Genomic DNA, 15,320 nt, shown 5'->3' with positions numbered 1-15,320 from the left:
AGCCCCCCTCTAACCTTTGATAGTAAGCTTTTCTGTAGTCTGCCTGTTGATGTATTTTCCGTTTGAACTGTGCACAACATGAAGAGACGGAACACTGGCGGCTTGTCACAATGCCCCCCGATGACATCACAATAGCGCTGCTGCCTAGAAAACAAGCTGCGCAGAAGAAGTTGTTCTTTGGGTGGGAGGGTGGGCTAGTGGAAGGAGGGGGCAATCTCTTTTTTTCCCGGGTGGTAGGGGGATGACAGGAGAAGGGAAGCGGGTGGTGAGAAAGGTACAGAGGGCAGGGTTTGGGGGCTGGGAAGGAAAGGGAAAAGATTAGGGTTTGGGGATGATGAAAGGGCTTTCTACGGGTAAGGATGGCAAAGGGTGGCAGTGACGGAAAGTCAGGCAACCTGTCCTGTCCGTCTTTTTGTATCGTGAATTGGAAAGACTGCAAGGGGGAGGGGAGTTGCTTGCGCCCTAAAGGAGGAGTTATTCAGATTCATTGCAGTGGGCGGCGGCTGCAAAACGCACCATTCTTCTTGTTTTGGCTCTGCAAAGCAGCCTTTTCAAGGGTTGGCTTGGGTGACAAAATGTCTTGTGTAGGCGTGGGTTTGTCTCCCTCTCGCTCTCTCTCCCTAAGATGTGTCCGGCATAGGCCAGGGTGCCACTCGAGGCCCAAACCAATTCTGGTTATCGCTTCTCGGCCTTTTGGCTAAGATCAAGTGTAGTATCTGTTCTTATCAGTTTAATATCTGATACGTCCCCTATCTGGGGACCATATATTAAATGGATTTTTAGAACAGGGAGATGGAAAAAGAGCTTGCTCTGTCCACTCCACGCATTGACCTGGTATTGCAGTACCTCCAGGAACGGTGCACCCCTTCTTAACCCAGTTTCCAAAAGCAGAACTCAATTCACCTGATTCATATTAGCCCGATTTAATGAATTGGAAGAAAGCATACGTCTTCATATGCACCTCAATTTGGCCCATTCACTTTTCACACTTCCTCCTTTTGTTTTTTATCTTTCACACTTTTGACTTTCTTTATTCATCCAAATAGCAAACTCATCACCACTCAACCTGACCAACTCGGCTATGTCCCCGTGCTGCAGTTCTCTGTCTTATCTAGATCATTTGCAATTGAATGGAATAGATCCCTTTTGGACAAAGTGGATTCACCTGCTGCTGCAGTGACCACAGGTGTGATAACATCTAGAATTGGCATCTGGTGCGATCTCTCCGCTTCCACTCCAAAGAAAGTTACCTGTTTATTCCTATCATGCATTGGTTTTTGGGGTTTTCTTTGAGTAATGATGATCTCTTTAGTAGTCTGTTGGCGCCCTCTCCTGGAGGAATAGTTTGCTTGCTCTTGGACATTCTAAAAGAGAGGTCATGATAGACATTGAGCTTCTGAGCTCAATTGGGGACAGTCATGGGTGATGAATGTTTGCAACCTACTGCGAAGCCTCATACCGCAATATAAGGAACGTCAAATACTAAGAAAGGGCGGCCTATGAAAGAATTACTACTTTCAATAAGTACACTTAAACGGCTAATTGGGAATAGAAAAACTGTAAAAAGCCCTCTGAGAAAGCCCCCCTCTAACCTTTGATAGTAAGCTTTTCTGTAGTCTGCCTGTTGATGTATTTTCCGTTTGAACTGTGCACAACATGAAGAGACGGAACACTGGCGGCTTGTCACAATGCCCCCCGATGACATCACAATAGCGCTGCTGCCTAGAAAACAAGCTGCGCAGAAGAAGTTGTTCTTTGGGTGGGAGGGTGGGCTAGTGGAAGGAGGGGGCAATCTCTTTTTTTCCCGGGTGGTAGGGGGATGACAGGAGAAGGGAAGCGGGTGGTGAGAAAGGTACAGAGGGCAGGGTTTGGGGGCTGGGAAGGAAAGGGAAAAGATTAGGGTTTGGGGATGATGAAAGGGCTTTCTACGGGTAAGGATGGCAAAGGGTGGCAGTGACGGAAAGTCAGGCAACCTGTCCTGTCCGTCTTTTTGTATCGTGAATTGGAAAGACTGCAAGGGGGAGGGGAGTTGCTTGCGCCCTAAAGGAGGAGTTATTCAGATTCATTGCAGTGGGCGGCGGCTGCAAAACGCACCATTCTTCTTGTTTTGGCTCTGCAAAGCAGCCTTTTCAAGGGTTGGCTTGGGTGACAAAATGTCTTGTGTAGGCGTGGGTTTGTCTCCCTCTCGCTCTCTCTCCCTAAGATGTGTCCGGCATAGGCCAGGGTGCCACTCGAGGCCCAAACCAATTCTGGTTATCGCTTCTCGGCCTTTTGGCTAAGATCAAGTGTAGTATCTGTTCTTATCAGTTTAATATCTGATACGTCCCCTATCTGGGGACCATATATTAAATGGATTTTTAGAACAGGGAGATGGAAAAAGAGCTTGCTCTGTCCACTCCACGCATTGACCTGGTATTGCAGTACCTCCAGGAACGGTGCACCCCTTCTTAACCCAGTTTCCAAAAGCAGAACTCAATTCACCTGATTCATATTAGCCCGATTTAATGAATTGGAAGAAAGCATACGTCTTCATATGCACCTCAATTTGGCCCATTCACTTTTCACACTTCCTCCTTTTGTTTTTTATCTTTCACACTTTTGACTTTCTTTATTCATCCAAATAGCAAACTCATCACCACTCAACCTGACCAACTCGGCTATGTCCCCGTGCTGCAGTTCTCTGTCTTATCTAGATCATTTGCAATTGAATGGAATAGATCCCTTTTGGACAAAGTGGATTCACCTGCTGCTGCAGTGACCACAGGTGTGATAACATCTAGAATTGGCATCTGGTGCGATCTCTCCGCTTCCACTCCAAAGAAAGTTACCTGTTTATTCCTATCATGCATTGGTTTTTGGGGTTTTCTTTGAGTAATGATGATCTCTTTAGTAGTCTGTTGGCGCCCTCTCCTGGAGGAATAGTTTGCTTGCTCTTGGACATTCTAAAAGAGAGGTCATGATAGACATTGAGCTTCTGAGCTCAATTGGGGACAGTCATGGGTGATGAATGTTTGCAACCTACTGCGAAGCCTCATACCGCAATATAAGGAACGTCAAATACTAAGAAAGGGCGGCCTATGAAAGAATTACTACTTTCAATAAGTACACTTAAACGGCTAATTGGGAATAGAAAAACTGTAAAAAGCCCTCTGAGAAAGCCCCCCTCTAACCTTTGATAGTAAGCTTTTCTGTAGTCTGCCTGTTGATGTATTTTCCGTTTGAACTGTGCACAACATGAAGAGACGGAACACTGGCGGCTTGTCACAATGCCCCCCGATGACATCACAATAGCGCTGCTGCCTAGAAAACAAGCTGCGCAGAAGAAGTTGTTCTTTGGGTGGGAGGGTGGGCTAGTGGAAGGAGGGGGCAATCTCTTTTTTTCCCGGGTGGTAGGGGGATGACAGGAGAAGGGAAGCGGGTGGTGAGAAAGGTACAGAGGGCAGGGTTTGGGGGCTGGGAAGGAAAGGGAAAAGATTAGGGTTTGGGGATGATGAAAGGGCTTTCTACGGGTAAGGATGGCAAAGGGTGGCAGTGACGGAAAGTCAGGCAACCTGTCCTGTCCGTCTTTTTGTATCGTGAATTGGAAAGACTGCAAGGGGGAGGGGAGTTGCTTGCGCCCTAAAGGAGGAGTTATTCAGATTCATTGCAGTGGGCGGCGGCTGCAAAACGCACCATTCTTCTTGTTTTGGCTCTGCAAAGCAGCCTTTTCAAGGGTTGGCTTGGGTGACAAAATGTCTTGTGTAGGCGTGGGTTTGTCTCCCTCTCGCTCTCTCTCCCTAAGATGTGTCCGGCATAGGCCAGGGTGCCACTCGAGGCCCAAACCAATTCTGGTTATCGCTTCTCGGCCTTTTGGCTAAGATCAAGTGTAGTATCTGTTCTTATCAGTTTAATATCTGATACGTCCCCTATCTGGGGACCATATATTAAATGGATTTTTAGAACAGGGAGATGGAAAAAGAGCTTGCTCTGTCCACTCCACGCATTGACCTGGTATTGCAGTACCTCCAGGAACGGTGCACCCCTTCTTAACCCAGTTTCCAAAAGCAGAACTCAATTCACCTGATTCATATTAGCCCGATTTAATGAATTGGAAGAAAGCATACGTCTTCATATGCACCTCAATTTGGCCCATTCACTTTTCACACTTCCTCCTTTTGTTTTTTATCTTTCACACTTTTGACTTTCTTTATTCATCCAAATAGCAAACTCATCACCACTCAACCTGACCAACTCGGCTATGTCCCCGTGCTGCAGTTCTCTGTCTTATCTAGATCATTTGCAATTGAATGGAATAGATCCCTTTTGGACAAAGTGGATTCACCTGCTGCTGCAGTGACCACAGGTGTGATAACATCTAGAATTGGCATCTGGTGCGATCTCTCCGCTTCCACTCCAAAGAAAGTTACCTGTTTATTCCTATCATGCATTGGTTTTTGGGGTTTTCTTTGAGTAATGATGATCTCTTTAGTAGTCTGTTGGCGCCCTCTCCTGGAGGAATAGTTTGCTTGCTCTTGGACATTCTAAAAGAGAGGTCATGATAGACATTGAGCTTCTGAGCTCAATTGGGGACAGTCATGGGTGATGAATGTTTGCAACCTACTGCGAAGCCTCATACCGCAATATAAGGAACGTCAAATACTAAGAAAGGGCGGCCTATGAAAGAATTACTACTTTCAATAAGTACACTTAAACGGCTAATTGGGAATAGAAAAACTGTAAAAAGCCCTCTGAGAAAGCCCCCCTCTAACCTTTGATAGTAAGCTTTTCTGTAGTCTGCCTGTTGATGTATTTTCCGTTTGAACTGTGCACAACATGAAGAGACGGAACACTGGCGGCTTGTCACAATGCCCCCCGATGACATCACAATAGCGCTGCTGCCTAGAAAACAAGCTGCGCAGAAGAAGTTGTTCTTTGGGTGGGAGGGTGGGCTAGTGGAAGGAGGGGGCAATCTCTTTTTTTCCCGGGTGGTAGGGGGATGACAGGAGAAGGGAAGCGGGTGGTGAGAAAGGTACAGAGGGCAGGGTTTGGGGGCTGGGAAGGAAAGGGAAAAGATTAGGGTTTGGGGATGATGAAAGGGCTTTCTACGGGTAAGGATGGCAAAGGGTGGCAGTGACGGAAAGTCAGGCAACCTGTCCTGTCCGTCTTTTTGTATCGTGAATTGGAAAGACTGCAAGGGGGAGGGGAGTTGCTTGCGCCCTAAAGGAGGAGTTATTCAGATTCATTGCAGTGGGCGGCGGCTGCAAAACGCACCATTCTTCTTGTTTTGGCTCTGCAAAGCAGCCTTTTCAAGGGTTGGCTTGGGTGACAAAATGTCTTGTGTAGGCGTGGGTTTGTCTCCCTCTCGCTCTCTCTCCCTAAGATGTGTCCGGCATAGGCCAGGGTGCCACTCGAGGCCCAAACCAATTCTGGTTATCGCTTCTCGGCCTTTTGGCTAAGATCAAGTGTAGTATCTGTTCTTATCAGTTTAATATCTGATACGTCCCCTATCTGGGGACCATATATTAAATGGATTTTTAGAACAGGGAGATGGAAAAAGAGCTTGCTCTGTCCACTCCACGCATTGACCTGGTATTGCAGTACCTCCAGGAACGGTGCACCCCTTCTTAACCCAGTTTCCAAAAGCAGAACTCAATTCACCTGATTCATATTAGCCCGATTTAATGAATTGGAAGAAAGCATACGTCTTCATATGCACCTCAATTTGGCCCATTCACTTTTCACACTTCCTCCTTTTGTTTTTTATCTTTCACACTTTTGACTTTCTTTATTCATCCAAATAGCAAACTCATCACCACTCAACCTGACCAACTCGGCTATGTCCCCGTGCTGCAGTTCTCTGTCTTATCTAGATCATTTGCAATTGAATGGAATAGATCCCTTTTGGACAAAGTGGATTCACCTGCTGCTGCAGTGACCACAGGTGTGATAACATCTAGAATTGGCATCTGGTGCGATCTCTCCGCTTCCACTCCAAAGAAAGTTACCTGTTTATTCCTATCATGCATTGGTTTTTGGGGTTTTCTTTGAGTAATGATGATCTCTTTAGTAGTCTGTTGGCGCCCTCTCCTGGAGGAATAGTTTGCTTGCTCTTGGACATTCTAAAAGAGAGGTCATGATAGACATTGAGCTTCTGAGCTCAATTGGGGACAGTCATGGGTGATGAATGTTTGCAACCTACTGCGAAGCCTCATACCGCAATATAAGGAACGTCAAATACTAAGAAAGGGCGGCCTATGAAAGAATTACTACTTTCAATAAGTACACTTAAACGGCTAATTGGGAATAGAAAAACTGTAAAAAGCCCTCTGAGAAAGCCCCCCTCTAACCTTTGATAGTAAGCTTTTCTGTAGTCTGCCTGTTGATGTATTTTCCGTTTGAACTGTGCACAACATGAAGAGACGGAACACTGGCGGCTTGTCACAATGCCCCCCGATGACATCACAATAGCGCTGCTGCCTAGAAAACAAGCTGCGCAGAAGAAGTTGTTCTTTGGGTGGGAGGGTGGGCTAGTGGAAGGAGGGGGCAATCTCTTTTTTTCCCGGGTGGTAGGGGGATGACAGGAGAAGGGAAGCGGGTGGTGAGAAAGGTACAGAGGGCAGGGTTTGGGGGCTGGGAAGGAAAGGGAAAAGATTAGGGTTTGGGGATGATGAAAGGGCTTTCTACGGGTAAGGATGGCAAAGGGTGGCAGTGACGGAAAGTCAGGCAACCTGTCCTGTCCGTCTTTTTGTATCGTGAATTGGAAAGACTGCAAGGGGGAGGGGAGTTGCTTGCGCCCTAAAGGAGGAGTTATTCAGATTCATTGCAGTGGGCGGCGGCTGCAAAACGCACCATTCTTCTTGTTTTGGCTCTGCAAAGCAGCCTTTTCAAGGGTTGGCTTGGGTGACAAAATGTCTTGTGTAGGCGTGGGTTTGTCTCCCTCTCGCTCTCTCTCCCTAAGATGTGTCCGGCATAGGCCAGGGTGCCACTCGAGGCCCAAACCAATTCTGGTTATCGCTTCTCGGCCTTTTGGCTAAGATCAAGTGTAGTATCTGTTCTTATCAGTTTAATATCTGATACGTCCCCTATCTGGGGACCATATATTAAATGTATTTTTAGAACAGGGAGATGGAAAAAGAGCTTGCTCTGTCCACTCCACGCATTGACCTGGTATTGCAGTACCTCCAGGAACGGTGCACCCCTTCTTAACCCAGTTTCCAAAAGCAGAACTCAATTCACCTGATTCATATTAGCCCGATTTAATGAATTGGAAGAAAGCATACGTCTTCATATGCACCTCAATTTGGCCCATTCACTTTTCACACTTCCTCCTTTTGTTTTTTATCTTTCACACTTTTGACTTTCTTTATTCATCCAAATAGCAAACTCATCACCACTCAACCTGACCAACTCGGCTATGTCCCCGTGCTGCAGTTCTCTGTCTTATCTAGATCATTTGCAATTGAATGGAATAGATCCCTTTTGGACAAAGTGGATTCACCTGCTGCTGCAGTGACCACAGGTGTGATAACATCTAGAATTGGCATCTGGTGCGATCTCTCCGCTTCCACTCCAAAGAAAGTTACCTGTTTATTCCTATCATGCATTGGTTTTTGGGGTTTTCTTTGAGTAATGATGATCTCTTTAGTAGTCTGTTGGCGCCCTCTCCTGGAGGAATAGTTTGCTTGCTCTTGGACATTCTAAAAGAGAGGTCATGATAGACATTGAGCTTCTGAGCTCAATTGGGGACAGTCATGGGTGATGAATGTTTGCAACCTACTGCGAAGCCTCATACCGCAATATAAGGAACGTCAAATACTAAGAAAGGGCGGCCTATGAAAGAATTACTACTTTCAATAAGTACACTTAAACGGCTAATTGGGAATAGAAAAACTGTAAAAAGCCCTCTGAGAAAGCCCCCCTCTAACCTTTGATAGTAAGCTTTTCTGTAGTCTGCCTGTTGATGTATTTTCCGTTTGAACTGTGCACAACATGAAGAGACGGAACACTGGCGGCTTGTCACAATGCCCCCCGATGACATCACAATAGCGCTGCTGCCTAGAAAACAAGCTGCGCAGAAGAAGTTGTTCTTTGGGTGGGAGGGTGGGCTAGTGGAAGGAGGGGGCAATCTCTTTTTTTCCCGGGTGGTAGGGGGATGACAGGAGAAGGGAAGCGGGTGGTGAGAAAGGTACAGAGGGCAGGGTTTGGGGGCTGGGAAGGAAAGGGAAAAGATTAGGGTTTGGGGATGATGAAAGGGCTTTCTACGGGTAAGGATGGCAAAGGGTGGCAGTGACGGAAAGTCAGGCAACCTGTCCTGTCCGTCTTTTTGTATCGTGAATTGGAAAGACTGCAAGGGGGAGGGGAGTTGCTTGCGCCCTAAAGGAGGAGTTATTCAGATTCATTGCAGTGGGCGGCGGCTGCAAAACGCACCATTCTTCTTGTTTTGGCTCTGCAAAGCAGCCTTTTCAAGGGTTGGCTTGGGTGACAAAATGTCTTGTGTAGGCGTGGGTTTGTCTCCCTCTCGCTCTCTCTCCCTAAGATGTGTCCGGCATAGGCCAGGGTGCCACTCGAGGCCCAAACCAATTCTGGTTATCGCTTCTCGGCCTTTTGGCTAAGATCAAGTGTAGTATCTGTTCTTATCAGTTTAATATCTGATACGTCCCCTATCTGGGGACCATATATTAAATGGATTTTTAGAACAGGGAGATGGAAAAAGAGCTTGCTCTGTCCACTCCACGCATTGACCTGGTATTGCAGTACCTCCAGGAACGGTGCACCCCTTCTTAACCCAGTTTCCAAAAGCAGAACTCAATTCACCTGATTCATATTAGCCCGATTTAATGAATTGGAAGAAAGCATACGTCTTCATATGCACCTCAATTTGGCCCATTCACTTTTCACACTTCCTCCTTTTGTTTTTTATCTTTCACACTTTTGACTTTCTTTATTCATCCAAATAGCAAACTCATCACCACTCAACCTGACCAACTCGGCTATGTCCCCGTGCTGCAGTTCTCTGTCTTATCTAGATCATTTGCAATTGAATGGAATAGATCCCTTTTGGACAAAGTGGATTCACCTGCTGCTGCAGTGACCACAGGTGTGATAACATCTAGAATTGGCATCTGGTGCGATCTCTCCGCTTCCACTCCAAAGAAAGTTACCTGTTTATTCCTATCATGCATTGGTTTTTGGGGTTTTCTTTGAGTAATGATGATCTCTTTAGTAGTCTGTTGGCGCCCTCTCCTGGAGGAATAGTTTGCTTGCTCTTGGACATTCTAAAAGAGAGGTCATGATAGACATTGAGCTTCTGAGCTCAATTGGGGACAGTCATGGGTGATGAATGTTTGCAACCTACTGCGAAGCCTCATACCGCAATATAAGGAACGTCAAATACTAAGAAAGGGCGGCCTATGAAAGAATTACTACTTTCAATAAGTACACTTAAACGGCTAATTGGGAATAGAAAAACTGTAAAAAGCCCTCTGAGAAAGCCCCCCTCTAACCTTTGATAGTAAGCTTTTCTGTAGTCTGCCTGTTGATGTATTTTCCGTTTGAACTGTGCACAACATGAAGAGACGGAACACTGGCGGCTTGTCACAATGCCCCCCGATGACATCACAATAGCGCTGCTGCCTAGAAAACAAGCTGCGCAGAAGAAGTTGTTCTTTGGGTGGGAGGGTGGGCTAGTGGAAGGAGGGGGCAATCTCTTTTTTTCCCGGGTGGTAGGGGGATGACAGGAGAAGGGAAGCGGGTGGTGAGAAAGGTACAGAGGGCAGGGTTTGGGGGCTGGGAAGGAAAGGGAAAAGATTAGGGTTTGGGGATGATGAAAGGGCTTTCTACGGGTAAGGATGGCAAAGGGTGGCAGTGACGGAAAGTCAGGCAACCTGTCCTGTCCGTCTTTTTGTATCGTGAATTGGAAAGACTGCAAGGGGGAGGGGAGTTGCTTGCGCCCTAAAGGAGGAGTTATTCAGATTCATTGCAGTGGGCGGCGGCTGCAAAACGCACCATTCTTCTTGTTTTGGCTCTGCAAAGCAGCCTTTTCAAGGGTTGGCTTGGGTGACAAAATGTCTTGTGTAGGCGTGGGTTTGTCTCCCTCTCGCTCTCTCTCCCTAAGATGTGTCCGGCATAGGCCAGGGTGCCACTCGAGGCCCAAACCAATTCTGGTTATCGCTTCTCGGCCTTTTGGCTAAGATCAAGTGTAGTATCTGTTCTTATCAGAACAAACTGAGCTAGCTACACTTGACGAGATACGATCAGGGAGACGAGCTCCGAAGCCCAGCCGAGACCGGAAGAGGGAGATCGGACGGAAGAAGAGCTTGGCAGAAAGAAGCAAGAAGACGAAGGCTCGGAGAAGACTTGGGGAGACCAGAGGAACTTCGAGGAGGAACACAGCGGGAGAAGACACCCGGAGAAGAATCCAAGATCCAGCTCCGGGAACTCAAGCAGGAACCAGCCATGGCAAGCAAGCCAGAGAAGGCAGCCAAGAAGGCTCAGGACCCAGGGACCTCCAGGAAGGCTCATCCAGAGGCTTCTTCGGCCCAAGAGGCCCCTACCTCCGACGCCAGCCAGCCGGAGGGAGCCCGGACGCCGCCGGAAAAGGCTCCAACCCTGGAGCCTTGGATGCGGCAGACGGTCGCCCTGAAGCTAAAGGCGGTGGATGGTAGGTTGCCGGACATGTCCAGCGACGTGTTCTGCAAGAAGATGATTCTGGATCAGGGCTTCTCCAGGGCGGAAACCCTGAGTGTCCAGACCTTCATGACTGGCATTTTTCTGGTAACCTTTGCCACGGTGAATGCCTGCAGGAGATACTGGGAGGCGATGAACGCAGCGATGCCGGACTCCCCTTTTCATTCTTTTTTAGGATCCTGTCCTATACAGAGGGATGAGAAGAGGATCACGGTCTCCATGCGGAACCCGCACACCCCAGGAAGAGACATCTCCACGTTCCTGGGACGTCTCTGCACAGTGGTGAGGGAGCCATCCCACATCCTTAACGGCAACGGATTCTGGACGGGTAAGTGGTCAGCAACCGTTCGACTCTACAGGGAACCAGCATCCGAGGATGGTCTCCAGCACCTGCCCCCGACATTCTCTCTGGGAAACTCCTTTGGTCTCATCTACTACCCGGACATGCCACACAACTGCAGGAAATGTGGCGGGAAAGGGCATTCGATGAAGACCTGCAAGGAGGACGCCTGCAGGGTTTGCCGGGTGACGGGACACAGCTCCAAGGACTGCCCAAAGAAGAAGACTTGCAACCTATGTGGACAGGCGGACCACCTTTACAAGGACTGCCCACAGCGGGAGAAATCCTGGGCAAGGGTTGCCGCGGTGACCCAGTATCGGGTAGTCACAGCTTCGTCGACCAAGGCAGCTACGACCAAGGCCACAGAGGCCAAGGACAAGGCGGCCAAGAACCCGGCGACCGTGGCTCCAGCCGATGCCCCAGCAGCCACGGAGTCCAGGAAAAAGGGTAAGAAAACTGTTGCCCCCTCCCTGGTCCCCCCCCCTGTCACCCCTGTCCAAACCCCTCCCCCCCCGGCCAACCCTACTGAGGATTCCACTACCTCCACCTCATTTCCCTACTCCTCAGTTGGTCTCCTCACCCCCCCCCCAAAGCCCACTCTCCCTCCCCAGACCATGAGAGCAGAGGACCTCAGCACTCTTGCACTTTTCACCGAGGAGGATTTTCCAGCTCTTGTCTCCTCAGGTACAGGCCAAAGGAAAAGGAAGGTGGAAGATAGTCCTGTCGCAGAACCTTCCAAGCTGTTCATTGTGGATCCCAATCCACCCCAGGAAGAGGAGGATGGCCTCCTCCCAGAACCGGACGTGTTGGAGCAGATGGTGGAGTCCCTTGTGGCCGAAGAAGAAATGGAGGAGTCGGAAGCCACTGAGGCACCATCCCTGCTCGATCAGCTAGAAGAAGAGGGTCTGCTGGAGATACCCTTACCAGCAGGTGCCAAAGAGGAAGAACCGCCCGACCGGAGTGGTAACTAAGGCACACCGCCTGCGCTAACTTTCTCTTTCCTCCAATGACTGCTAACATTAACATCTTTTCCATTAATGTTAGGAGCATCAGAGGCAAGTTCCGACGTCAGACAATTTTTGCGTTCCTTAACACTCAGTCTAGTGATGTATTTTTCCTGCAGGAATGCTCCCTTCCCTCCTCTAGGTCCTTCAACCATCTGGCCAGGGAGTGGACCCATGGCCCATCCTACTGGTCCGGCGGAGGCGACTGTAGGTCCGCGGGGGTCGCCGTGCTGATCAGGGGAAGCGCCTTCACATTGGACTCTGTTCAGGAAATCGTCTGCGGCAGGTTACTGCTCGTGGATGGCACCTGGGCGGGAGAACCTGTCAGGTTCATCAATGTGTATGCTTCTCCTGTGAAGAGCGATCGACTGGAGCTCCTCCAAGCCCTGCGCCCTCAGCTCGCTACCGCCAGGACGGTAGTGATGGCCGGGGATTTCAACTGCCCGATTGAGGAGGATGGACGCAGTTCTGGAACGGCTGCCAAGTTGGACGTCACATCCAAACTGCTCATTGAGATGGTGACCGAAGCCTCTCTTGTGGACGTTGTTGGCTCCATCGGACACGGATCCGTGAACTATTCATGGTGCCGATCCGATGGCTCGCTGCGTTCCAGGATTGACTTTGTGTTTACCTCTCGGGCGGTTGGGCGGAGTGGGCACTCGATGGTCCCCTGCTTCTTCTCTGACCACAGAGCCATTCACTTTCAAGGTGTGCTGGGCCATGGCTTCCCCATTGGCCCGGGCTCCTGGAAGCTGAACTGCTCTCTGCTGGAAAAGGGTGAGATTCTGGAGGAGCTTAGAGCTGCCTACTCCACGTGGCGGGCCTACAAGGCGGGCTTCCAGTCTGTTTCTGACTGGTGGGAATACGTTAAACTCGAGTTCCGTTTCTTCTTTCAGGCAAAGAGTCAACAACAGGCGGGTCTGAAGAGGAGGGACTTCAGGAGACTCCAGCGTGAGCTGCGTTCCCTGCAGGACCTTCTTCGATGCGGCTGGGACGTGAGAGAGGAGCTGGAGGAGACTAAGAGGAGCCTGAAAAGGCACTTCGAGGAGGAGTCCGAGCGAATTGTCTTCCGTTCCAAAGTGGAGAACCTGGAGAAGGGTGAGAAATGTAACTCGTTCTTTTTCAGGAAACTCCACGCCGGTCACACGCCCATGAATGAACTACGAGACGAGAGTGGAAGCATGCGACGCGGGAAAGAGAACGTGATGAAGGTCGTCAGCGACTTCTACAGCGAACTCTACGCCCGCAAGGCTACTGACCACGAGGCCGCCGATAAGTTCCTGTCAGGTATCACTAACCATCTTGACCCTGCAGACGCGGCGGCCATGGATGTTCCTCTGACGGTGGACGAGCTGCTCTCGGCCGCCAAATCCTTTAGTTCTGGCAGGACACCGGGCAGTGACGGCCTCCCAGCAGAGCTCTATGTAGCGCTGGGAGACCTAATCTGTCCGGACCTGTTAGGGCTGTATGAGGAGATGGTGGTGGAGGGCAGAATGCCTCCATCTCTGAGGGAAGGAATGGTCACGATCCTGTACAAGCGTAAAGGAGAGAGGTGCGACCTGAAGAATTGGCGTCCCATCACCCTTCTGAACGTCGACTACAAGATCCTGGCCAAGACGATGGCAACGAGATTGAAGACTGTTATCGGACGGATCATCCACCCGGATCAGACCTGCGGCATCCCCGGACGTCGCATCGCAGACAGCCTGGCTCTCATGCGGGACACGGTCGAGTACATCAAAGCCCGCCGGGTGCACGCAGCCCTGATCTCGTTGGATCAGGAAAAGGCCTTCGACCGTGTTTCCCATGAGTTCCTGGGCAAAGCTCTGCACAGGTTAGGTTTGGGTAACATGTTTTGCTTGTATGTCCAACTAATGTATTTTGATATTCACAGCTCGGTGTTGGTAAACGGCTGGAAGACTGACCCCTTCCCGGTCCTCTCAGGGGTCAGACAAGGCTGTCCTCTGTCACCTCTTCTTTTTGTTTGTGTTATAGAACTCTTTGCAGAGGCTATCCGGCGGAATGGAGAGATCAGAGGGATCACCGCACCAGGACCAGAACGCTTCGAGGTCAAGTGCTCGCTCTACATGGACGACGTGACCGTCTTCTGCGCGGACCGGCGCTCAGTCGACACCCTCGTCCAGACCTGTGAGACCTTCGGACGGGCTTCGGGAGCCAAAGTCAACTGCGGGAAGTCGGAAGCCATGCTCTTCGGGGACTGGCAGCCGGCCTCTTCCGCCCCCTTCCCTTTCAGCATCCAGCCGGATTTCATCAAGGTTCTTGGAGTCTGGTTCGGGAAGGAAGGAGCAGCCCTCAAGTCCTGGGAGGAACGCTTGACCAAGATCACCCAACGGATCGGTCTGTGGAGCCTCAGACGCCTCACCTGTGAGGGCAAAGCACTGGTCCTGCGTAACGAGGTACTGCCCGTGCTGCAGTACACGGCCCAGGCCTGGCCCCCCCTTGCCACCGTGTGCAGGGCCATTACCAGGACGGTGTTTCGTTTTGTCTGGGGATCCAAGATGGACAGAGTAAAGCGGAGCATCATGTACAAGGATCCTCGCAAGGGTGGGAAGGGCGTACCCGATATCCCCACCCTCCTGCGATCCTCCTTCGTATGTGACTGCGTTCGCCGAACTCTGCGAGTCAAGAGAGGTTCCGCGGGTGGGTCCATGTCTCGCTTCTTCCTGCTCCCCCTTTGGAGACGGTTAGGCTGGGACAAGTGGGACAGCTCCTTCCCCTACAACTGGACGGCGCCATGGTTCTACGGAGACGTGGTTCGGTTTGTGAGGGAACACCAACTGGAGGGACTCAAGCCTGATTTGTGGAAGCCAAAGACTATCCACAAACTCATCAGAGCCAAGGACGAAATGGAGAACATTCCAGGACTTCATCACGACACACTGGAGACTGTTTGGACAAACGTGTCATCGGCTGGATTGACCAACGGGCACAAGGACTTGTCATGGATGGCGATACAGGGCGGACTGCCCGTCCGGTCATTCATGCACGCCCGGAACCTGTGCAAAACCCGGTACTGCCCAAGGTGCCCCTTCGTGGAGGAAACATCGCTGCACGCCTTTTGGGACTGCCGTTTCGCACAGCGCCTGTTGGTTGCCCTGGAGGATGACCTGAGGAACTCCGTCCCCAGAGGGAGCCTATCGTACCATTCCGTACTTTATGGACTCTTCCCTGGGACTCACACCGTTGGAGCCATCCAGGAGGCTTGGCGCCTTATGAACTGCTTTAAGGACGCTATTTGGGTCGCCAGGAACCGGCTCATCTTGAAGAGGGAGAGGATGTCTATCCAGGAT

At 50.1% G+C, this 15,320-nt stretch overlaps 6 non-coding genes and 1 pseudogene across 6 annotated transcripts; all 7 read left to right on the top strand.

Annotated features, from left to right (window-relative positions):
* The first annotated feature begins 677 nt into the window (after positions 1 to 677).
* On the top strand, positions 678 to 868 carry LOC142276032 (U2 spliceosomal RNA). Its single transcript, XR_012739573.1, has one exon. It is a non-coding gene; the product is annotated as a U2 spliceosomal RNA (small nuclear RNA).
* A 1,387-nt stretch (positions 869 to 2,255) lies between these two features.
* LOC142276031 (U2 spliceosomal RNA) lies at positions 2,256 to 2,446 on the top strand. Its single transcript, XR_012739572.1, has one exon. It is a non-coding gene; the product is annotated as a U2 spliceosomal RNA (small nuclear RNA).
* A 1,387-nt stretch (positions 2,447 to 3,833) lies between these two features.
* Positions 3,834 to 4,024, top strand: LOC142276065 (U2 spliceosomal RNA). The gene has a single exon (XR_012739599.1). It is a non-coding gene; the product is annotated as a U2 spliceosomal RNA (small nuclear RNA).
* A 1,387-nt stretch (positions 4,025 to 5,411) lies between these two features.
* On the top strand, positions 5,412 to 5,602 carry LOC142276064 (U2 spliceosomal RNA). The gene has a single exon (XR_012739598.1). It is a non-coding gene; the product is annotated as a U2 spliceosomal RNA (small nuclear RNA).
* A 1,387-nt stretch (positions 5,603 to 6,989) lies between these two features.
* Positions 6,990 to 7,180, top strand: LOC142276030 (U2 spliceosomal RNA). The gene has a single exon (XR_012739571.1). It is a non-coding gene; the product is annotated as a U2 spliceosomal RNA (small nuclear RNA).
* A 1,387-nt stretch (positions 7,181 to 8,567) lies between these two features.
* LOC142276055 (U2 spliceosomal RNA) lies at positions 8,568 to 8,758 on the top strand. Its single transcript, XR_012739593.1, has one exon. It is a non-coding gene; the product is annotated as a U2 spliceosomal RNA (small nuclear RNA).
* Positions 8,759 to 10,145: 1,387 nt separating this feature from the next.
* LOC142276062 (U2 spliceosomal RNA) lies at positions 10,146 to 10,235 on the top strand (annotated as a pseudogene).
* Positions 10,236 to 15,320: the final 5,085 nt, after the last annotated feature.

The sequence above is a fragment of the Anomaloglossus baeobatrachus genome, unplaced genomic scaffold (genome assembly GCF_048569485.1).
Source record: "Anomaloglossus baeobatrachus isolate aAnoBae1 unplaced genomic scaffold, aAnoBae1.hap1 Scaffold_3915, whole genome shotgun sequence".
NCBI lineage: Eukaryota > Metazoa > Chordata > Amphibia > Anura > Aromobatidae > Anomaloglossus > Anomaloglossus baeobatrachus.
Note: the sequence above shows the minus strand (reverse complement) of the source record. Positions and strands in the feature narration are given on the sequence as shown.